General features: G+C 46.6%; 1 long non-coding RNA gene across 2 annotated transcripts in view; it reads right to left on the reverse strand.

Moving 5' to 3' along the window:
- The window catches only part of LOC107130899 (uncharacterized), a 56,743-nt gene extending 32,429 nt beyond the window's left edge, over window positions 1-24,314 (reverse strand). For both annotated transcript variants that reach the window (XR_012418219.1, XR_001493631.4), the window contains exon 1: window positions 24,115-24,314. This is a non-coding gene — a long non-coding RNA (uncharacterized lncRNA). The remainder of the gene's footprint in view (window positions 1-24,114) is intronic.
- Between the last annotated feature and the right edge of the window lie 56 nt (window positions 24,315-24,370).

The following is a 24,370-nucleotide window of genomic DNA, read 5'->3' on the forward strand; positions in this document are numbered from 1 at the left end:
TACAGTGGCATAATCTGGGCTTACTGCAATCTCTGCCTCCTGAGTTTGAGTGATTCTCCTGCCTCAGCTTCCTGCATAGCTGGGATTACAGTTGTGTGCCACCAAGCCTGGCTAATTTTTTTGTATTTTTAGTAGAGATGGGGTTTCACCGTGTTAGCCAGGATGGTCTCGATCTCCTGACCGTGTGATCCACCCACCTCAGCCTCCCAAAGTGCTGGGATTACAGGCGTGAGCCACCAAACCCGGCCGCGTCTACAAATTTTAATCAACTCACGGAAAACAATATAACTTGAGAGAATCCTAAACCCTGTGAGTGATGGTTTTGAGTCTAGCAGGAGTTTCCAAGACTGTGCTTCAAACCATGGCAATGAAAAACTTATTTGCTATAGCATTTGCCTATGTGTAGAAGGAGAAATGTAAACAGCAAACTGGGGGCATTCAAATGCAGCAAGGAAAACATTGTCACCCTAATAATCTTCCAGACAAATGTGTTGATGTGAACAGAATCATTTTGGGCTCATGGGATGGGGAGCACTCCTTAGAGGCTATTCTCCTTAGCTTGGCATTTGAGACTTTGCACACACTTGCTGAGACCTGCCTCTCCTGATTTCTTCTGCCTCTTTCCCTGCAGCCTGCCTTCCGTTGGTCCTGGGTTGTCTGTCACGCCCCCACTCCTTGCATGCTTTCCTAGGCTTGCTCCTTTATCTTGCTCTGAAGAATGCTCTTCCCTATCTGTGCATATTCAAAGCCTAATCACATGGGCCTTGTTCAAAGGTCGTCTTTGTCCCCATCTTCTGTCTCATCTACCTCTACCTAGTGGCAGCCTTTCCCTCCTTTGAAGTCTCTGGGCATTTTTTTTCTTTTCTTTTCTTTTTTGAGACAGGATCTTGCTCTGTCACCCAGGGTGGAGTGCAGTGGTGCAATCATGGCTCACTACAGCCTTCACCTCCCAGGCTCAAGCGATCCTCCCACCTTAGCCTCCCAAGTAACTGGGACCATGATGGTGTGCACCATCATACCCAGCTATTTTATTTTCTTTAGAAATAGGTCTCGCTAAGTTGCCCAGGTTGGTCTCGAACTTCTGGGCTCAAGCAATCCTCCCACCTTGGCCTCCTAAATTGCTGGGGTTATAGGCATGAGCCTGAGCCACAGTGCCTGACCTCTGGGCAATTTTTTCCTTTTTCTCATCACCTTCTACTTGACATCAAGCCTGACTTCAAGCTGCTAAAGGACAGGAACTGTGTCTCATTTTTGTGTCCTCCACTGCCCCAGCACAGTCATTTTTGTTAATAATGAGTTAATGATGCTTTTTAGGACACACAGCCCCAAGTCTTTAGCTCCGGACAATAGTGGTGCAGTGTCAGGAAGCTATAGCCAATCAGAGTCCATAACATTACCTGCCCCCACCCCAAGGCATGAAGGAGAAGTGATGCGGTTTATGGTGTGGGCAATGTAAACCAGTGTCTGCATGACCCCACATGTCCAGATGAAAGGCCCAGGGGGCCAGAGATCCAGAAAACAGACTGAACTTCCCTTTTCCATTCAGATGTTTCCCTGTTGGGTGGCCCAAAGCCTGAAACAGCTGAATTCCTGGGCGCTCTATAAACCTCTCCCATTCCAACCTTCCCAAATGTTTTCTTCCAAAACTCTGTCCAAACAAAGAAACAAAAAAACTCCTTCAAGAAACTCAAGTGCTAACACTGAACACATGAGCCCAAGAACCAGAGGTCCAAGGGGAAACAAATACCCTGTTTCTGCCAGACAAACGTTGTCAAATCTATGAACATGCAAATATATTTATCTCAAATGAGTTATACGGAGAGTCACACAGGGTCCAAAGCCACTTGCAAAAGATGGCAATCGGTTTTGGAGAATCTCACACATATTAACCTAAGGATCCTCCCTTTCTACACGATCTAGGAGATTTGGAAGTGTTCTGTGAGCAATGTGCTTTTCAAATGAAGCCCAGTACAAGCTTTTGATCTATATAGGATAGTATGAAGCCCAGTACAAGCTTTTGATCTATATAGGATAGTATGAAGCCCAGTACAAGCTTTTGATCTATATAGGATAGTATGAATTCATACGCAGTACTGATGAATTGACAGTCTACATTTAAACATTCCCCTCATGTACACAATCTGGATTTATGATTTTGTTTTGGTGCACACATATCCTTTGAGTTTCTATGTATATGACACATGGAGAGGCAAGGAAGGAACTCCTGGTAATCTTTCTAAGGCTGACACCCAAGTGTGATCTTGACAGCTTTGGGGCCATTGTCATGTTTTTGACAAGCAATCGCTGTTACAGAGGGAGCTAGTAAAAATGTTTCCCTGAACTCATCGTGGATTGCAACAGGAGGAAGCACTCCATCACTGGAAAGTGACACTAATGCATTCTATTAGATTTGCTTATCATGTTAAAGAGCGTATTAAAAGGAAATGTTTGGAAAAGAGATGCCATAAGTTGGTATGATGGGTTGAAAATTCCTAATTTGGAAAAAATGTGCTAAGACAACATGATTGATGTGAGTGACCTACTTTATTTCATAAGAAAGTATGAGTTGCCTCGGGCCCATTGGTACACATATTTGGAAAAAGTTGGTTTTTTTCCACATTAAGTTTTTATTAACATTTTCAAAAGAGCAAAAACACCATAGAAGGATATAAGTTGTAACTTGTCAATGCAGATGTGTTTGTAGTCATTTGCTGCTGAGAAAAACATATCCCCCTTGCTGGAAGGGTTTCTGAATTAGGTGAGTTTCTTGCCAAGCGAACACTTGATGGGAGAAATATGAGTCTTTTCTCTGATAAAAAATGACAGGGAAGAGGCGTTTTTATTTAAAGCACAAATGACTCTTCTGCTACTTGTAGGTAGTGATCTCTTAGAATGATTAACATTTCATGGAGCCTCCCGGCCACCTTTCTGTGCAGGCGGCAAAGGATTGGGGCTGAGTTAACCGTTTTAGTTCTGCTTGAGAAGATGGAGTTCAATGCCCTGATCCTGTTCCTCAAATGAAGCCTCTTGGTTTGGAAGTCAGGAGCTCTTAGGTTTATCTCAGGCAACGGAAGGGACAGCTGAGGGTCCAACAGAGGGTTGGTTCTGTTACCATTCAATCAGTATTGCCACTGAGTTTAAGACCTCAGGAAATGCTTGCGGTACAATGTTTACTGAAGAGAGTAGGATTAAAAAAATATATAGGCCTGGCACAGTGGCTCACGCCTGTAATTTTCTACATTAAAAAAATAAGAAGAAGAAATTAGCCAGGTATCATGGCACATGCCTGTAGTGCCAACTACTTGAGAGGCTGAGGCAGGAAGATGGTTTGAGCCCAGGAGTGAGTTCAAGGCTTCTGTGAGCTATGATCATGCCATTGTACTCCAGGCTGAGTGATAAAGCCAGACCTTGTCTTAAACAAAACAAATATCTTAATAAATGGAAGTGGGAGAATAAAGTGGCGCAAGTTTTCTGAAATGCAATTTGTGAATTTGTCACAAAAGCTTTAGATTGTTGCATACCTTTGGACCTAAAAATTCCACTTCTAGAAATTTCTTCTAAAAAACAACTATGAATATTTACAAAGATATAGCTAATAAGATGTTTACTATAGAATTATTTATAATATTAAGCGATAGACTCAATCTAAATGTCTGAAGTCAGAGGATTGCTTAAATAAAGTCATGCAATTAAAACAGCCGTTAAAATGATAATGTATAATGTATAAGAATTATGTGGAAGAAGGTTTGTAATATTTTATAGGAAAAGTGGGTTACAAAACATGCATATTACGATGCTATTTGAAAACTATACATATGTCTCCTTAATTTTTAGATATCTACATATGTCTACTTCAGTAGATACATGTATAGTTATGTATATATTCTTATACTGTCTTTAACTATATGCATATATATGTGAAGGACATTTATCAAAATGTTAAGAGTAACTGTTTCTGAAGTAAGTCTTCCAGGTAGTTTTTGTTTCTTTCCTTTTATATGTTTTCATTTTCTATGCTAACCATGGTTTACTCTGATAATAAGTAAAGCAGTTATTAAATGGAAAAATCCAAGAGATTTAACTGGTTACTTAACAGAAATAAGAGAATTCACAAGGATTACCAGGCATGAACTAGTTTTCTCATGTAATAGTAAACAGGTTAAAATATAAAATGAGAAATTATTCCATTCACTATAGCAAAACAAAACAAAACAAAGCATAAATCATCCACAAGACTGAAAATGCAATGACTAATTCATGCAAGAAACATCCAAGACCTATTTAGAAGAAAATAATGAAGTACATCAAAGAAAATCTAAATAAATTATTGTGTTTCTGGCTGGAATGACTAAATATTTTAAAGATTTCAACTCTTTCCCAAATTAATTCATACATTTGGTACAATTCCAATAATAGTTCTGATTAAAATAACTGGGAAGTTGATTCTAAATATTATCTAGGAAAACAGATACATGAGAACAGTTTTCCTAGATGAAGAAAGATGAGAGCAGCCTGGCCCTATTGGATTTTAAAAGATACTACAAAGTCAGGGTCATTAAGCAGTATGCTAATTTTTTTAGGAATATCAAATATATTAATGAACAAAATAGAATGCAGAATAGAATAAACAGAAGAAAATATAAGAATCTAGTATGTGATAAAGGTTGTATTTCCTGTCAATGGAGAAGGGCTATATTGTTCTGCAAATGATGTTGGAATAATTGGTTATCCATTAAGAGAAAAAAAAGTGGGTCTTCACTTCATGTTACATTCACAGAAAAAAAATCCAGATGTATTAAAGATGTACACATTTTAAAAAATTATAAAAGTTATTTAAAAGACTAAAACCAATAATTCCATAATCTTGAGAATGAGAAAGACTTTCTTGAACAGAGATAAGCCTCAGACTCCATAAAGGATAAGACCAACCATTTTGCCTGCATAAATATTTAAATCTTTGGTATGAGAAACATACTATGAGCAAAGGACAAACTAGGAAAAAAATGCAACTTGTATGACAAACAATAGATTAAGAGCTTTACTATATAAAGTGCTGTTTTCAGATAAGAGAAAGATTATCATTCCAATAGAAAAATTGGGAAAATAGAAGCAAAGCTTTTTATAGAAAAAGAAATATGAACATACAAAAAATACTCAACCTCGCTAATAATCAAACAATTTAAAATTAGAGCAATAAAATATGATTTTCACTCACCACTGTCAAAAGTTTTAAAAAGCGAATGATCATATTTAACATATTAAGGGTGTAGAGAAATACTTTGATGCAGTAATTTCATCTCAGGGAATTTACTCTGTGTAAAGATTCAGAAAAGGGTTCCAAAAGTCTGGAATCCTATGCAGTTGCTTGAACAAATGAGGCAGACCCGTGCACTGATGGAGGAAAGTCTGAGGTGTATGAACACATGAAGAGAGCTGGTAGGAAAACAATATAGCGTTGTGATCCCAACTTCTGCTTAAGAAGCATACATAGCTATTTGTACATTTAAAAGAATTTTTATAGCAGATGTTCAGTGGCAGTAGGATTAGGGGGTGATATGGTTTGCGTGTGTCCCTACCCAAATCTCATCTTGAATTGTAGTTCCCATAATCCCCACGTGTTGTAGAAGGGACCTGATGGGAGGTACCCAGTGGGAGGTAATTGAATCATGGGGATGGTTACCTCCATGCTGCTGTTCTTGTGATAGTGAGTGAGTTTTCATGAGATCTGATGGTTTTATAAAGGGCTTTTCCCCCTTTGCTCGGCACTTCTCTCTCCTGCTTCCATGTGAAGAAAGACGTGTTTGCTTCTCCTTCCGTCATGATTGTAAGTTTCCTGAGGCCTCCCCAACCATGTGGAACTGTGAGTCAATTAAACCTCTTTCCTTTATAAATTATGCAGTCTTGGGCAGCTCTTTATAGCAGCATGAGAATGGACTAATGGTGAGGGAGTGGGAAGGGAGCCTCTTCATTTGGACTTTCTCCTCTTCTGTCATATTTAAGATTTTTATGATCATATATCACTTTTATAATAAAAAGCAACACACATCTGACAAATCTGCCTAGGGAGGTGAGGTGACTTGCCTAAGGTTAATAGCACATGAGGACCAGAAGCCGCTGGGTCTCCTGATACCCAGCCTCTTAGTGCCCCCAAAGAGTCCCTTCTTCTTATTGAGGAACCCACGGGACCATGGCATAGCCTCTCTCTCAAAGGATCCCACAAATGCCCTAAAAATGCTATTTGCAGCCTCCTGTCAGGCTGCAGATCACCCCATCCCCTGGGCGTCTTGGATGGGAAGAGTTCACATATGCAGAATTGGGTTGATGAGTTTCAGGGTGGGACCAGTGCCCTCAGTAGTGGTGAGGCTGCTCCACCCATGCCAATGCCAGGTTGCCCACTTGCCTTGTAAGGGGTCCTTGGATGGACCCCTCTAGCCCACAAGTGGTGAGCTGGCCAGGGATTCCTTCCCCAACCCCCATGATTGCTTTTGCACCCACCATACTGGAAACCTCACACAACAGACCTGGCAAAGCAGGATGGGTCAGTTAGGAAGAAGGAAGATGCATCATTTCAAAGTACAACAACATTAGCTTATATCTTAAAGTGCTTTATAATTTACCTTTCTACCCATCACCTTGTTTGATCTTCAGAATCATCATCTGAGAGAAGAACAAGTGTAACTGTTATCATTCCCATTTCATGGAAGAAGAAACTGAGGCTCAAGAGGCTGAGTCATTGACCTGGTCCACACGGCAAGGAAGTGTGAAGAGAGAAGAGGTTGGATCAGCTTGGCACGAATTCTCCACTTTTGCCACACTCCCTCTTTCCTCTCTCCTGGGGAAACCCCTACCCACCCTCAGCCCATGCAAGCATGTTCCCCTTAATCCAGCTTGGCCTTGACCAAGGGCACTATGGCGCTTCCTGCCATAGTACAGTTTGACTTCTGACCCCAGTCTCTGACTCAGTGTCTACTGCACCTGGGCCTCCCCAGCAGCCTTCTGCTCCTTGGGGGATAAGACTGGTTGGGGAAATTCTCTGGAGCCCCCAGAGAAGGGCACAGATCTGAGGGTTCTCTAACTGAGGACACTGTCCTCTCCAGGAGAGCTTCTAACCACTCACACCCTGGTCTGTAAGGATGTGAGTGGTTAGAATTATATATCACTTTTGTAATAAAAAGCAACACACATCTGACAAATCATTCCATTGATTCACACTTGTGCTCCCACAATCTAGCAAAGCACCTGGCATACAGCAGGTGACCAATAAAAGTTTGCTGAATGAGTGAAGTGGCCAGAGGACCCCAAGTCCCATCACCAGTCCACCTAGAACTCCTGTGACTTCAGGCCATCTCTGTCCCCAAGCTGAGACTCTTTATTCCCTCCTGTATATGGGTGTGAGTTAGTCTCTAAGGACCAGAAGTCACCCAGCAGAGGGAGAGGCTCTACTAGTATTGCGTTTAGAATAAAGGGACTGGAGGAACAGAGTCCAGTTTTACCCAAGAGATCCAGAGCCAAAGAGTGGAGAGGTATCCCCACACATCTATTCTGAGTCCAGTTCTGAGAAACTATCTGAGTTTCTAGCAGACCCACCAGCTTCAATATCTTCAAGAATTTGATGCCACCACGAGCAGCTCCTTAAGGCCAGAGGCTGTGCCACCTTGCTTCTCTGTCCCCAGCACATAAGCAGGTGCATGTAAATGAATGCACGGATGCAGGGCTCCTGTAACAACTTGTCATAATAGAAATAAAAAGTTTAGGACAGAAAATGACATTATAGGCCATGTGGTTCAACTCCTTCCACTGGAGACGGAGAAACAGCAAAGACTTGTCCAAGGTCACAGAGACAGCCAATGGAAGAGATTTGGGTGGGATACATTAGCTGGTTTTCAGGGATCAGCCAAAGCTAAGGCCAGCTTGCTTGACTTGGTTCAGAAACCAGGGGAATCCTGTTGGGAGCCACTCCTCACACACTTGAACCCCCACGTTGGCTCCACCCAAAGCTCAATTACTGCTGGGAGAGGCCTGATGCTCTCATAATGAAGTCATATCTATCACAAAGATCCTTGAGGCTACTTAACTGTGAAATAATTACATGTGCCTCAGAACTGGGAGATCAAGGATTTCCATCCAAAATCCCATGATGCTCTTAAAAAAGGTTTCACTATAAACTGCAGGAGGGGTGGGGAAAGGCGAGAGTTTCAAGCCATGTTGCCATGTTTTAATTCCACCTTTTATGTGTTGGCATCATCCCATCTATGTATATATCTCGCTCCATAGACACATTAAAACAACATCAAAGGAGATTAAAAGAGTAACAATTGTCATCCACAATCATATTGCTATAACTAAATTATACCCACATGCATGTATCTGTCTCCCTGTTCAATTATGAAAGCAATATGTGAATGTATTCTCATCATCAGAAATCAAGAAGTATACATTGTAGTCAGAATAAGTACCAGGACCACACCAATTCCTGCAAGTTCCACTCTCTTCTCCTGAAGCAATGCAGTTGTCAGATTGGTATGTATTTTTCCAGAACTTTTCTCTGAATTTATATCTACGTATACACATGTAACTATATATTAGTATGTGAATACACACACACACACACACACACACACAAGCACGAACAAGTAGTATTTATTTTAAGCATTAATGGCATCATATCATGTATTGTCCTGGAGTTCGCTTTTTCTCTCCTTAATAGGTCTTGGAGGTCTTTCCATGACACTACAGAAAAAGAGCTACTTCCGTCTTTGCAATAGCTATATTACACAGTTTTCCATAGTATGGAAACATGCTTTAAAAAAAGTCCCCATTAAAAAACATTTAGTCCCCTGGGTTTTCCAATATTTCAAACAGTGAATATGTATGTATAGAGTGTATATATATACTCTCTCTATATATATATACACTATATATATACTATATGTAACTGTATCTATATAACTATATATATAACTACATCTATATGACCGTGTGTGTGTGTGTGTATATATATATATATATATAGAGAGAGAGAGAGAGAGAGGGAGTTCAGCCTTAAGCACTGTTTCTCACATAGCTGATCAATCTTTTTATTCATGTCTGCACACCGTCCTGCTAGGGAAATGTCAGCTCCACCAGGGTAAAGATTTTGTCTGCTTTTCCCCGTGCTATATTCCAAGTGCCTGGAACAGTGCCTGGCTTAGAACACAAAAAATATTTGTTGAATGAAGACCAGCAAGGGGAGAACATAGCTGCAAACTATTTTAACAAATAATGCTTGTCTAATGCCTGCATTTTCCAAAGGCACTTTGACTCTCGAATCACATTCTACCTGCAGAACAACTGTGGGGGCTCAGTAGATCCTGCATTGTTAATACCCCGTGCTGAATTGTGGACTGAAGTCAGGGCTTAGGCATCAGACAGAGAAAGGTTCAAATCCTAGCTTTGTCACTTTCTCTGTGTGTCTCTGGAGAATTTACTTAACCTCTGTGAGCCCCAATTTTTTAATCTGTAAAAAAGTGGATATACATACCTTCCCTTGAAGAGTTTTATGACAATTAAATGTGATATTATATGTGAAGTACCTGAAATACAGTAAGCACTTAATAAATGCTTGTTCTCTTTTGTCCCTTGCTCAGTATATTCTTTCTACCTGCTCAGGTCAATCACCCATGGCCCTCCTTGTAATGTCTTACTGTCTACCAATTACTGAAAAACCTTACAGTTTTTCCTAAAAAATATCCTGGTATATCAGTTTTCCTCCACCCACAGGAGTTTCTTGGGAAGGAAACAAAAGAAATACTTTCTTGTCTGTGTTACTTAAATGTAACATCAGTAGCTTTTTCCTGAGCATTTTATGTTTATGGACTTATCATGTTCAATAATATTTAGCTGTCTATTCCCCAACTGGTTCTCAAGGGCAAGGACCATGACTGACTCAATTTTTTAACCCTGTTAATTACAGGTCAATTGCAAATTTCCTTATAAATGGTAAATGCTCAATACTGGTGGAACTAATAAATGATCTGAAAATACTACAAATATCTGATTTTAAGTGATCCCATACGTTCATACTTCTGGGAGCACAGGGACTCCTAAACCACTCTGCTCTCATGATAGCACCCAAGCTGTCCTGAGTCAGCTTCATCATCCAGTGACTGATGTGGGGAACTGAACTTTTGTTTCTTTTCCAGTATTGGGGTTTATGCTTTTTCCTTCCTCCATACTCAGTCAAATCCCCTCTGGCAGTCCTTCTCCTGGGTTTACATACCTTTTAAATGTTTTCTTTTCCCTTTGAAATGGCAAGTTTTGCTCACCTCTACTCCCTTCAGATAATTTGAAAGTCAAAAAACAATCAACCCACCCCAACAGTGCTTGAGAAGTTAAACTGTATTGGTCTTATTGTAAAAGAAAGAGACATTTGGAAACAGCATTAGATCCAGGGCCATTGTGCCCATGAACCCTGAAAGTCTCCCTAAAGGTCTTCATCTAATTCCTTACCCCATCAGCCCTCCCTGCTTTAAAATTCCTTTCCCCTTGCCAACCAACATTCACTTCTATTTTTCTGTTTTGTTTAACTATAACGACCTCTATCACAAAGCCTGTGAAGATTTTATTGTACTTACATATTTACAAGGTTAGCCTTCCTCGGCTAGCTTCTTGAGGGAGGATATCATAGAATTTTTCATTTTTGAATTTCAAATGCCAACACAGTGTCTGGTAGATAGGTATATTTTTGGGAAAAAAAGAATATTGTTTTCCTCTAATTTTATTTATTTTTATTATTTATTTATTTATTTATTTATTTATTTATTTATTGTTTTTTGAGCCGGAGTCTCGCTCTGTTGCCCAGGTTGGAGTGCAGTGGTGCGATCTTGGCTCACTGCAAGCTCCACCTCCTGGGTTCACACCATTCTCCTGCCTCAGCCTCCCAAGTAGCTGGGACTACAGGCGCCGGCCACCACGTCCGGCTAATTTTTTTTTTTTTTTTGTATTTTTAGTAGAGATGGGGTTTCACCGTGTAAGGCAGGATGGTTGCTATCTCCTGACGTCGTGATCTGCCCGCCTTGGACTGCCAAAGTGCTGGGATTACAGGCATGAGCCACCGTGCCCGGCCTCCTCTCATTTTTTTTTTTTTTTATGACACACAACCACTATCACTCAATACACTTAGGAAACACAGTTTTTCCTAAAGAATCTCCTAGTATATCAGTTTTCCTCCACCCGCCAAGCTTAAAATTCTATACTTTTATGAGTAGACATTGAACAGATTTTTTAGGGTGGCATCTTGACCACCCTTTATAACATTGCTTCTGAGAGACCACATTCTGAGTTCCAGAGAGTGGCTAAGAAAGAAACTTTTGGAATCCTTTTTGAAAGCAAAGGCCTTTTACCTTCCTTGCTGACTCAAGCATGGATTCTTGTTACATTCCAAGGGACCCTCACCCCATCAGGAAATGCAGTGCCTCACTGTGAACATGGCAGAGTGTCAACATTAAAGAAGAGGGAGGCTGGCAAGCGGTGAGGCCCAGTAGGACCTTAAGATTGTATTACCCATTTAAGGATCCAGCCCTCTTGGATATACCTGCAACCTACCTAGGAGGACCTCTGAGAGGCTGGAATGGAGGGGAGCCAAGCTTGGCCTTCCTCTTTGTAGACCTCCAGGTATTGTGTGGCTGGTGTTAGCTCAGCATCTCCTGCTTTTTTGGTCAGTCTTTGGCTACTTCATCTCTCTCATTTGTTTTTTTTGATATAATATTTGTCCAAGATTCTTTCTTTTTCTTTATTAAGGTATAAACATTTACAAAAAAATACTTTAAAATCTTAAGTTTGATGACTTTTTGCAATTGTATACATCCATGTTACCATCACCCAAATCAAGACATAGAACATTCCTAGCAGCCCAGAAAGTTTTCTGGGCCTTTCTCAGTCAACCCACTCCAGAGGCAAACACCATTCTGAGTTCCATGTCCATAGATTCGTTTTGCCTGTTACTTCACATAAACAGACTCACATAGCCTGTTTCTTCCCTTTCTTTTAGGCACTAAAACAACAATAACAATGTTGTTAGATATATCTAACAATATTAGATGTTAGACAAATGTAATAATAACAATATATAGGCATAACTTAATTCCTTTTTTCTCTTTCTTTTTTTTTTTTTTTTGAGATGGAGTCTCACTCTGTCACCCAGGCTGGAGTGCAGTGTGGTGTGATCTGGGTTCACAGCAACCTCCACCTCTTAGGTTCAAGCTATTCTCCCGCCTCAGCCTCCTGAGTAACAGATTACAGGTGTGCGCCACCATGCCAGGCTAATTTTTTGTATTTTCAGTGGAGCTGGGGTTCACCATGTCGCCCTCCTAAAGTGCTGGGATTACAGGCGTGAGCCACCACACCCAGCCCTAATTCCTTCTTTTTTTTCAGTTAACATCTCAAATTTTTGCTATATAATTTCATAATAGCAAAAAAGCTTCTTCATGGGGTAGGAGAGCATGGCTTTTGTGAAGAAGTAAACAAGGGGCAATTTGCATGATTGTTATTGACTTCTTTACACATTCTGGCATAACGTTAAAAATATATATATATATATATATATATATATATATAAAACATTTCATGATAATGAGGAAAAAAAGCTTCTTCCTGGGGTAGGAGAGCATGGCTTTTGTGCAGAAGTAAACAAGTGAGATTCAGAATGAGCCTGATGAGGGAGCTTTGGTTGTCCGAAGGCTGAGAACATCCTTCCCTGGCAGGCTTTTTCTGGTGGCAGGAGATTTCTTATAGTATCTCAGGATCAGAGACCCCTTGAGCCACTTCCTGTCTGCATTCTTTTTTATCTCTTTGAACATGGAACTATTTGACCAAAGAATTCCTTCTGCCTCAAATTCTTCCTCTTGGATCTTAGCAAAGAGAAAACATTGTCTAAAGCGAGAGTTAACTGTACTTTGAAAGTCATGAAACACACACACACACAGAGACATACGATTAAAAACCCTTGATCACACATTTGGGTTTGAGTGATACAAGTAAGGCAAATGATAATAGAGCAAAATATACCATTATTGATAAAACCTGCACACCATGAGTATAGGTCTCTGAGTATCATCTGACCACAGATAAGGGGCAACTCCTTGTTTTGTTTCCTTGATGGCTTCACAATACAGATGGATACATACATGGAAAAGGTATGAGTGTCAGAGAGGCATAAATGCAGAGAAAGTTGGATCCTGAAATGATATTTGCAGAAATACTTAAAACATGAAAAAGAGAAAACTTAGCAATTTCACAGCACAATGCAAGGTCTAACTTCATTGGTTAAATAGTCCCATATGTGGTAATCTACAAAGCTGGGAGACTTGGACTGGGACAGCCAGGGCTCCGTGCAGAATGGATGGGGAGTGAGCAACTTGTGCAACCTCGTTGAGTTCATTCCTGCCTCTCTAAGTGGGGTAATAATGACAGTGTCCACCTCACAGGGCTGGTGGGAGAGGTGACGGAAGTGAGGTGTGGTCAGGCTATTTGTAAACCATCCATGCTGTCCATGTGGCAATAGTCTCTTGTCTCTTTCAGAGTTGGAATAAATGCTCTGGAGGGGATGTGGGATCCAGACTCTTTATCCTATGGTCATTGACTTTTTGGAGGACTAAAGAGCAAAGTGTTGTCTTTTTCCTCACCCTGTGACTTCCTCTTTGGGGAAAAGTCGGCATTTTGATAGGAAATCAGATGTAGGGAAGCAGAAAACCTGTTAGAGTCAGAAAGACCTGGGTTGGAATCCAGACTTCCTCATTTACTACCTGCGTGTGTGACCTTGGATGAATGTCTTAACATCTTAGAGCCTCCGTTTTCTCATATGGAAAATGGGAATAGACTTCAATGGATTCAATGGCTTTCTGGGAGGACTGGATGAAATAAATCCTTGTAATGGGAGCTCAGCACCGTAGATGGGACTGGTGCTATCACTGATAGAAATGAATTACCTCTCATGTGAGATACCCTGGCAGCAGATGAGAAATGAAACAGTCTATCTTGCTTTCGGCACACCCGGATCGGAACAGGGCAGAAATAAGGAATGCTGGTGCTAACACAGAATAAAGTTCTCCATTACACCGGGCGGGGAAGAGATGGATCACCTGGATGCAGAAAATGCTGCAGATGGGCCAGATGTGCCCAAGCCCATCTGGGGAAGACCCACATCCACATGGTTGGCACTGCAATCCACTCCTCATCTGGAAGGCCTGCCATTCTGTGCGTGTTCAGACGCCTCCCAGTGCCGCCAGGGCCAGAGACTGCAGCCATTGGGGTGAGGAGAGTGGGTTGTTTTATTTTTAGCAACAAGAAGACCTTCTCCTCCCTCTTCTGATGTCAGCCCCTCTACCCACTCCCAGCTCATCCCAGCAGACGCCTGGGAGCCCCTTCAGGGACAGAGCGGGGAGGTACAGTCTCTACTTCTCCACACCCACAACGACCTTTCCCAAGGCTGGGAACTGGACCAGATCCCAAGTGGGCTCTGGGCCTCACTGAACCTCAAGTTTTGCCAGAAGTGGGGAGCCTAAACTGCCTGTTCCAGGTTTTAGCCAAGTTTCTTTGTTTTGTTCTACAAGATGTTCACCAGGTAACCGTTGTGTGTGTGTGGGGGGGTTTGCTTTTGAGAAATAAACAGCCCATGGCATCCTGACAGTCTCCTCTCCCTCTTGCCCCTTCGCTGAGCCTACCCTCCCCACCTCCCCACCCCAATTTCCTTCCCCAACTCCCAAGTCTCTGAGTTAGCAGCCTCCTGTTTATTAAGCTGTAAAGTTAGGATGGTTCTCATTTCTGAGCTTTTCGTTGGCTACACCTGACTTCGTCTCTTTTTTGCTTTTTCCCCCCCACCTCCCTAAACTAAATCACTTGCGCGGTTCTTGCCTTTTAACGGAGGGATAACGTCAGGACATCTGAAATTCCGACTTTATTTTCCTCCAGCACACCTGGCCCCTGCCCTCCAACGGGAACTCCCGTCTGCTTGCTTATTTTAGCTCTCAATTGGTATTAAAAGCAGACTGTAGTTGGGACCATCTGATCTGTAAACGATGCAAGCCCCGACAGCTTTTCCTAGTCCGGGGTCGGGGCGGGCGGCCGCGAGCTGGAGCAGAGGACCTGCGGGAGCCCACGCAGCGCCTCCGCTCTGCCAGGCCCGCCCGCATCGTGCACCTAGGCTGGAGCCCCGCAGTTTGTCGTCTGCAGCCCGGAACCCAAGGTGAAAGGCTTCCGCTGAGCTCCCTGACGCCTCAGCGGAGCATATGCTGCACTCCTCACATTCATTTTTAATTTATGACATCAGTTTAGGGATCACTAGAGCCTCCAAACGGCTTCTCTCAAAACCAAAACAACCACCATAACACAAGCGAGGACAGGAGACGGCCACGGAGTCCAGAACATCGGCTCCTCCGTCCCCGGGGAATAAACATTTGGAAAATCACTTTCCAATGGGGTGTCCCTCACGGCAGCTACCTTCCCCCCAGCCTTGTCCTGGAGCCGACAGTGGATCCCAGGGTATTTTGCTATAAAGACATAGCTGGTCTCAAAGTGGCTTTGATTAGGACTTTATAAAGTTACATTAAAATGATCAAATGCGTACTTGCAGGAAGATTAAAGGCTCTCCCAAATACATTTACACACACACACACACACCTAGAATTGTATACAACATACATTGTATAATATATAAAACATTATGTTAGATAAGTAGTATAACAATATTATATAGGAACTGGATGTTAAATATTATGATATGAAACCACATCATACATATTATATGTTGAACAGTATATAATACAAACGGACCATCTATGTTATAGATGGTATATACGAGACAACATGTCCTCTGAAATAGCCCAGGTGCCGATCTCCTTGTCGCCAAGCACCAACTCAGTACAAGGCGCTGGAAGGGAAGGAGCGAAGCGCATCAGGGTCTCCCCATAGTGATGCAGTCACCCCAGCCCTCACCCTATCCCAGTTCCCCACACGCCCACGTGTCTTTGGGGTGGATGAAAAGATCTCAAACGACCAGCTCCTCATTGGGATAAAGTAGCGAAAAGATGATCTCTGATAGAGGTCAAACTCCAATTGGGAGGAGGGCGCAAATTCTGTAAATGACACCCGAGGGCACACTCACCAGGTTCACTGCAAGCCCTGAGCGTTTTGCGTTTGGTGCCCCAAGTGTAAATCTAAGTATTCTGTCTCCGACACGTAAAACAACTTAAAGTGCCATTTTCCAACGGAGGCATTTAGAAGCAATTTGAAAATTGAAACGAATCTTTATATGCAAGACTGGAACGTTCCAGAGGCCCTTTAAAGCTGCGGTTAGCAAGGCAGTTAGGGAACTCAATGATGGGCTGCAAGGAGACGATTGAACGCACAGCCAAATGCACAGTTAGAAATTTGATATTAAACACGCTCTCGCAAGTAATGCAGTTTAATGATAATTGCTGCGTGTTTACTCTTCACTGGCAGGGGAAATAGAAGAAACATTTTGACAGAAAAGTTACCCTAAAGAGTTACACTGTTTACAAGGAGAAAATATCTCAGTGGCCGCTGCTGGCTTACTAGCAACCCAAAACAGTGTGTGGGGGCATTAGTTTTCCTCCAGAGCTACCGAGAAGGGGAAACCCAACATCAAGTGTCTGGCAGATGGGAGTGTGTGTTAAGTGAGGGCTGTTTTCGTTGGGAACGCACAGCACAGCTCCCTTCCTCCGAGCCACCTCCAGACCCCTCGGCCCTCCCACGACCCCCAGTTCCCGGGTCCGAGGTTCTGGGCCAGCGGCGGCCAGCGCGCCGCGCGAGCAGCTTTTATTCGCAGTCTCTTTAACTCGCCCTTTCCGGTTCTCTTCCCTTCGAGCGCCCTGCAGCGGAGTGTTAGACAAGCCCTGTTGTCTGTGGGCTCTCACCTCAGAGTCAATATTATCTCAGATGGGCACAATAGACTGGAATGAAAAGCTAATATTGAATCAATGCTGTCCCTGTCCGCGCCACCGCGATGCCACCCTTTGTTGCGCACGCCGCCCCCGGCAAGCTGCTGGCGGCCGGGGCTAAGCGGAGGGCGGCGGCGGTCGGGCCTCTCCCGGTCCCCGCCAGGGGTGGGAGGACACTTCGGACCCAGCGTAGAGGAGGCCTCCGAGGCCCAAGCCGGCTTCGGCTGCTGCGGGTCCCCAGAGGCTCCCTCGGGCCTCACTCGCGGCCTCTCCTCCAGACGCCAGGGGCCTGCCACAAAGCCGAGGGCTCCGCATGGCCGTGGGAGAAGCCGGGTGCACGGAGCCTCCCCGCGCCCAGACGCCGAGGGGATGCAAACAGGAGAGCCAGGCCTGGTATGGCCAACCTCCAGGCCCGAGGGGCCCCAGAATATGCGTGTGGCCGGGGGAGGGGGTAGCTGTAGGGGCCAGAACCAGAGGATTCCTTCGCTCTCCCCTGGGGGCCGGGCCCCAGGAGTTGCAGCAGAGCCTGTCTGTAATTAGGGCCTCCTGGTCCGGCAAAGCTGCGGTACTCCTAGAGAGAGTTGGGGTCTTCGAAGGGCATGCGATGGGGTCGTGGTCGCATCAGTGGTCGTGGTCAGACCCTTGTGAGCCCCTTCGGAAGCTCCTAGTCCCTGTCCATTCTTCTGTCCCCCAGCTCTCTCCGCGCAGGCCGGGCAGAGCCGGGGAAGCAGAAGATGCTAGACAAGGGGTCTTGGGGCCGCCTCGCTGGCTGCGGTTGGAAGCACCAGTTTTCCTGCCCGCTGGCGCAGGCGCTGCTCTGTGGCCACCAGCAGAGGTTTCCCGGCCGCTGTGAGTCGCTCACGCGAACGACGTGGGGATACAGGGCACACGGAGTCTCAGCCGCCGCCACGCAGCGCCTGCCCTGCCCGCGCTTCCGTTCACTGGCAGCTGCGAGGCCACTAACCACCCTCCTCCCTCCAGTCCTAAACTCGGGGCTGGAGTCCGCAGGAGCTAAACCAGGAAGAAAAAAAGGGCAGGGCCTTAGGCCCGGAAGAGCGGCCTGGAGGACAACGGTGACCGGGTGCATAAGAGGCAAGAGCCAGAGTGACATTAAGTGGGGCCGCTTGGGCGAACCTTGCTGCTTGCACCCCAGCCCACCTGCAGGGCACTCTTCCCTGCCTTTTCCCCTTGGCTTGAGTGCGAGAGGCTGATTCCTGTGGGCGGGGAGGAGAGGGTGGTCTTCCTAGGGCTCCTAGTGAAGTGAGCACTGCACCCATGGCTAGGAGGTGGGGGTGCCCCGAGTGACTTTTGTAACTTCCCTAAGCCTCAGTTTTCTCATCTGAAAAGTGGGTATCATGACTGCTTCCCTAACTCACCACACCAGATTGTGATGTTCACTGAGATCATGGGCTTGAGCACACATACTTAAACAAAAATGCTAAAACTCGATACAGGTGAGAGGAATTGTTAGCCTTCTTGTAAGTCTTGCCCCAATCTTCCCCACGTTTCAAGGAGGGCCGCAGAGTCCAAAAGAAGAAACCTACAGTTTCTTTTTTTTCCTCAGATGGCAGGATTTCCTCTTCAAGTCCAAGCCCAGCCCCCACATCCAGAAAATGGGGAAATACTAAAGGAAGAGACGATTAAGTCCCTGAGAGAGGGGCTCCTGGGACGCCAGCGTTTCAGAAGTAGCATAGGCTCCTAGATGGACGCTGACAAACCCAAGGAGCGCCTTACATTGTCGGGCAAGGACCAGACTCCAAGTTAAAAGACCGGCCGGGCCATCAGTGGCAGAGAGCAGAGCCTCAAACACGAAAAGCCAGAAAGTGCTGCAGAGGCGTGGAAGGTGCGTCCCGCTTCCGCTCCCCATGCTGGTCCTCTGGGAGCCCAGGAGCCCGTGCACGCTCTGGTGGGCTCATAGTTTGTAGCTTTGGAGGCGATGGGAAGGATTTGCCACGCTCCCACCCACCCCCTATCCCGAGAGAGTGCAAGGGAGATGCAACTGTCTTTACCCCTATCCCCGGCAGGCGCCCCGAACTAGAGTGTACTTGTTTCCAGCTCCTGCACCACCGTCTGTGTGTACGTCTGTCGGTCCCCCTCAGTTCTTGCTTGGTCCTAGGCTTTCATTTGAAGGCAGCTGAGGGAGAAAGAAACTGGCTCTGTTTCCTCGCTTTCAATAATGAATCGAGACAGCGTGTGTGTGGTGAGGGAGTGACGAGTTTCAACGTGATGAAGGAGATAAAACCCGACGGCGGGGTCCTGCCGGTGGCTTCATGCGTCACTGAAATGTTGGGTCTCAAAACGGATAGATCTCCGGAGACTCAGACGTTCGCGCGGATGTCCAGAGGAGGACAGCGCCCCTGCAGCCACCCGCGGAGGCCAGGGCCAGGGTCAAGACCCTGCCGCAAGGGCTCGGAGCTCCAAACAGTTATGCTGAGGGCGCCGCTCCCAGGCTGCCTTCCTATGACACGGGTTTCCAGTGAAGCCCAAGCGTATTCCACGGCCTCACATCACCAGAGGAGCCAGGCTGCCCCGGGACGGATGGGGTACTCGCGCTCCGAGAGGAATGGGAGAGTCATCAGAACCCCGTCGCGGCGGCCCAACGTGCGCTGCTAGGAGTGTGTAGTAATTAATCGCCACCCCTGCCAAAACCAAGGACCCCCTGTGTCGGGCGTTCTCCGCCTGCCGCGAGGGGGCGCGGATATGAGAGAGTCGCACCCTGGGACCCCAGCTCTTCCGACTCCACCCCAGGCGGGGTCCGCGCAGGCCGTCCCAGGCCTGTTCTCTGAACCACCAGGGTCAGGCCGGGAGATATGGGACCTCAGGCATGGAATTGTGGCTGCACAGGTGATCACGGCTTCCTAGTCCTTCTTAGAGCAGAACCTGTCCCATCCCAGCCCCTCTCTGCGCTCCCTTCGGAAGGAAGCCGGACTCCTACTGGAGCTGGAATTCCTCTCAAGCCAAGAGCTGGAGCTGAGGGAGGCAGGAGGGACTCACTTCCAAGCCGCCCGGGCTCCTCTGTAGCCAGTGAGCCTCCTTTGACCCCTCCGCGGGCCTGGATGACGGCCTAGGCGAGACCTTGGCAATGCGGCGCAACCCCAGCACTCCCCCGCCCTCGGGCTCGGGGGCTCGGTGGGTATCGCGCCCGCGCCCAGCCCTCGCCACTAGGCGCCGCTGCGCGCACGTCAATCGGGGCCCCGGGCCGCTGCGCCCGCCTGGCGAGAGGCCTCTAGGGAAGACGCCAGAAAGGGATTTGTCGTAATAATTTAAAAAAAATGTTTTTAGGGCATTAATTATACTTTTCGTTTTCTCACCGCCACCCTACGCGTTCGGAGAGGCCGGCGTGACTGGGGATCTCAGTGGGTTGGAGGAATTCTTAACGCCCCCCAGGCCTTTCCAACTTGGGACACCATTAGTGCGCCTTGGACTGGGAAAGGGCTCGCCCTTCACGGGCGTCGGTGAGGTCCACGGCCCGCCGAGGGAGCACGGGACGGGCTCAGCGTGCTGGCTCAACGTGAGGACCCGAACCTTGGCGATCAGGGACCAAGACTTGGCAGAGTGCAGTGGGTAGGTTCCACGGCACAAGGCCATGACCTAGCAATAACTAAAATGTGATGAACGCTAACAGTGTGCTAAATATTAGCTCACTCACTCCTCAACAACCGTTAACACATTGCTATTTTCTTTTGGCAGATGAGTCAACCATGGCTCAAGAAGGTGAAAGTCACATAGGTGGCGACCCCAGACAGCTCCCACACACCTATTCTCAGTTGCAGGAGGCCATGCACCCACCCCAGGTACCTCACAGGCCTAGCACGGAGCGCAGCGATGGAGAAGCACTGCCCTTTGCTCCTTTGAAGTCCCTAGTTCATTATGTGCCAGACACTGTCTAAGCACTTAGCTTTGTTTATGTCATTGAACAAACCCAAAGCAATTTTTATTTATTCCCATTTCAGAGAAGAGGAAACAGAGGCACAGAGAAGTTAGGTAACTTACCCAAGGTCACACACTTAAGCTGTAAATGCAAGTCTCTCATCTTGGGGGATGGGGGCAGGTGTATTAAAGTATAATTACATATAGTAAAACTCACCCTTTGTAATGTACGGTTCTGTGAGTTTTGAAAAACATATAGAATCATATAAATACCACCACAATCAGAAAGTAGGATAGTTCTATCATCCTCCAAAACAAGTCGAGTGCTACTCCGACTGCATTGGCTGTATTTTTACATATGACAAAATGAGGTCGGGAGGTTTCCATGTTGCCCAAGGTCATTCAGTGACAAATTCGGAATTAGAACGTTTGAATGTGTCTGCTAGTCCAGCTACCTGCAAAGGTAGATTCCTCAGTCTACAGAGCCTAAGAGGCAGCAGTGGCTTGGGGCACACATAGGACAAAGGGAGGAAGCCCCTTGCTCTAAGCTGGAGCCTCAGAAATCCCCACATCTCCCACTCCACGCAGGGCTACTTAACCAAACACCCACTCCATGGGCAGCTAAGGAACAAAGGTGGTCGTATTCTGCAAGGCCTAAATCCACAAGTAAAGTTGAGCAGCAGGGCAGCTGTGCCATCTAGGAGCTCAGAGTCCAGTCCAGACCACAGTGCCCAGTGCCCTGGCACGCCTCCACTGGCCACTCTGGTTAATGAGTTACTATCCTAGTTAATTTCCCTGCACATCGGGGCTAGACCCCATGAACCTTCCCGGGCTCCTCAGGCCAAGTGCATGAATTAGCATAGATTACCCAGCTTCTGGGGTTCCGAACTGCCCGACTCACTAGAAACCCACTTCTCCTTCAAGGGGCTGGAGAGCAGCTTGGGTCTAGTAGCACTTGGAGCAGAGGAACTAGCATGCCCCGCTGCCTTCAGGAAGGGGGACACCAGACCTCAGACCCCGCTTCCCCTTTACCCATGCCTACCTGTTGGCTAGCTAGAGCCCTTGGGGTAAACCTGGCCACAGAAGGACAGTTTATAAAAGGTGGGTGGCCTGCAGAGGATGCCAACTGACTAAAGTGGGGACTGTGTAGCACTCTACCCTCTACTACAGCCAAATGTCCCTGCCTGGGGCAGAAGGCTGAGGGGTCCGTCTCCAGTCCAACACTGTCCTGGTTAAGGGAATAATGACTGCACCTTAGCACCCAGGGCTGCAAGTTTTAAAAGAGGGAAGGCACCCATCACCCTTACACATCGCAAACCATCTGGGTCTCAAACCATCTATCTCCCAGACAAACTGGATTCCCCATGCCCTCAAGGTCAATGACTTTTATGCCCCCACCCAAGATCACTAAGGGTGGAGCTTTCAGTGGCTCCAGTTTGCAACCCCTGAGTCTCAGGCTGAATTTGGAGGGTCTGGCCTGTGGGCACTGCCAGAGCCTGGCCCTCCAGTCCTCCTTCTGAAGCTTGCATGAAAGGTGCCCTCTCCTGCTTGCCAGGATTCTGGATCCATAGTCTCCCTAAGCTGGGTGTTTGTTTCCAGCCTCAAAAACCCGAGGGCGGACCTCTAGCTCCACCCTGGGCTTACTGACTGGGCACAGCCAAAAGACCTCCCCACTCTGCCATGCCTTCAGGCTCCCTGCTGGCCTAGGAGAGGAGAGGCCTCTAACCCCACAGCCTAATTGAGAGAGATATTTCCAAACTGCAGACAATATTTTGGGGGACAGTGGTCCAGGCCCAAGGGAGGTGCATCTTTAAATGCACCCCCACCCCAAGGGCTGGATTCAAAGCCCAGAATCTTTGGGCCTGGAAAAAGAGGAGGAGGTGAAAGCAAAGTCACCTGGAACTGACAGAGGGACAATACTGGGCCAGGACCCCAGCCCAGAGCTTCGAAGCCTAAGGGAGAAGGAGGTGTCTCCCACTGTAAGGGCAAAGCTGAGGCGCACACCTGTCTAGTGTGAAGATGTGTATGTATGTTCCCTGGGAAGGTGTGGAGTGGGGGCAACAAAGATGATCTCTGCCAGTTCCCCACGAATCTCTCTGGTGCCCTGACCACCCCGGAAAACACTGCTCCCAACTCCTCTCTTGCCTGGTTTCCCAAAAGAGGTTTTTGGACACCTGCCCCAACACAACATTTTATCTGGAATAAAGGAGTAATTGACACAAACATAAATATACAGTAGATGAAACCAAGGGAGGAAGCAGGTAGCTTGTCCTGAAACCTGTCCCCTCAACTATGCTTCTGGTGGCAGTGCAGCCTGGCTCACGGTGGACTTCACTCTTCTCCCCCCATTCCCATTGGCTTCTCCCAGGTCTCACGGCAACCTAGTCACCAAACACAGGCATTTCTGCATTCTTAGGAGAAATGACAGGGGCCTGAGAGTAATAGTTTTAAAGGACGCTAGACTTTTTTTTTTTTTATTATTATTATCATTAATTGTAAACGTGAAAATATCTGCTGGTACTTCACTTTAGAAGAATGTAATGGTAAAAAGAAAAAAAGGAAAAAAGAGGCGGCTGATGAATAGATAATAGATCTTTAACCACCAATAAACAGAGAGCAGCGCCAGCAGCCTGGGGATGTGATCATAATTATGCCGCCGCGCGAGCCAATGGGGACGAGGGAATTCGGTCCTAAAATCATCCCAAAACCGAAGGCGAGCTCGAAAATGCGGACACGGCCTGGGACCGGAGAAACGATCCATAATCCCTAGTTGCACTGGGTTTGCACAGCAACCCCCCCTCCCCGGGACAACAGATGGCATAATAATAATAGAAATAATAATAATAAAATAATAGCATCCATAATAATAATAACATTGACCACAGTAACAAAAATAATTACGTCGGAACCATAATAGTACGGTAGCACCACGTCAGGCTCTCCCCTGACCTCGGACTACCGCTCCCAGATATTCCAGAAGGAATTGTTTTGGGGAAGGAGGTGAGCACCCTCCCAGACAGAAAACGCTGGAGACCGTGGGGCGAGAGCGGGAGCGAGTTGGAAGCCCACTGCTTCAGCGGGGTCGGCAGCTCCCGGTCTCAACTCGCAAACGAACAAGCCGGGTCTAGACTCGCGAACGCACCGACCCTGGGACCTCGAGGCTAAGCGTGGTTGGTGGGGTGGGAGGACCCCGCACCCCCCACTCCAGGATCCCTCCTGGCCTAGGAAATCGCTGGGAGTTTTGCTAAGGGTGGGGATTGGTATAACCGAACAGCGCCTTTAGCCCAGGAACCAGCCCCCGCCCGCTTACCCTCGCGGTGCTCCTGGGACGATCCCAGTTCCCCCGACGCAGGGCCGCGTAAGGCAGCCGCGCCGGAGCGCTAGGCGAAAGGAATCTGTTTGTCCGTCTGTCCTACCAGCTTGGGCTCAGCAGGCTCCGGATTCAGGGGGCCGCAGCGGAGGCGGCGCCGGCCAGGGACTCTGCAGGGACCGGGGTGCCCCGGAGGGAGTGGTGCTGGTGGAGGAGGAGGCGGTGGCTGAGGGGGAGTAGGTGGGGAAAGAGGAGG

Source organism: Macaca fascicularis, chromosome 9 (assembly GCF_037993035.2).
Source record: "Macaca fascicularis isolate 582-1 chromosome 9, T2T-MFA8v1.1".
NCBI classification, from domain to species: domain Eukaryota; kingdom Metazoa; phylum Chordata; class Mammalia; order Primates; family Cercopithecidae; genus Macaca; species Macaca fascicularis.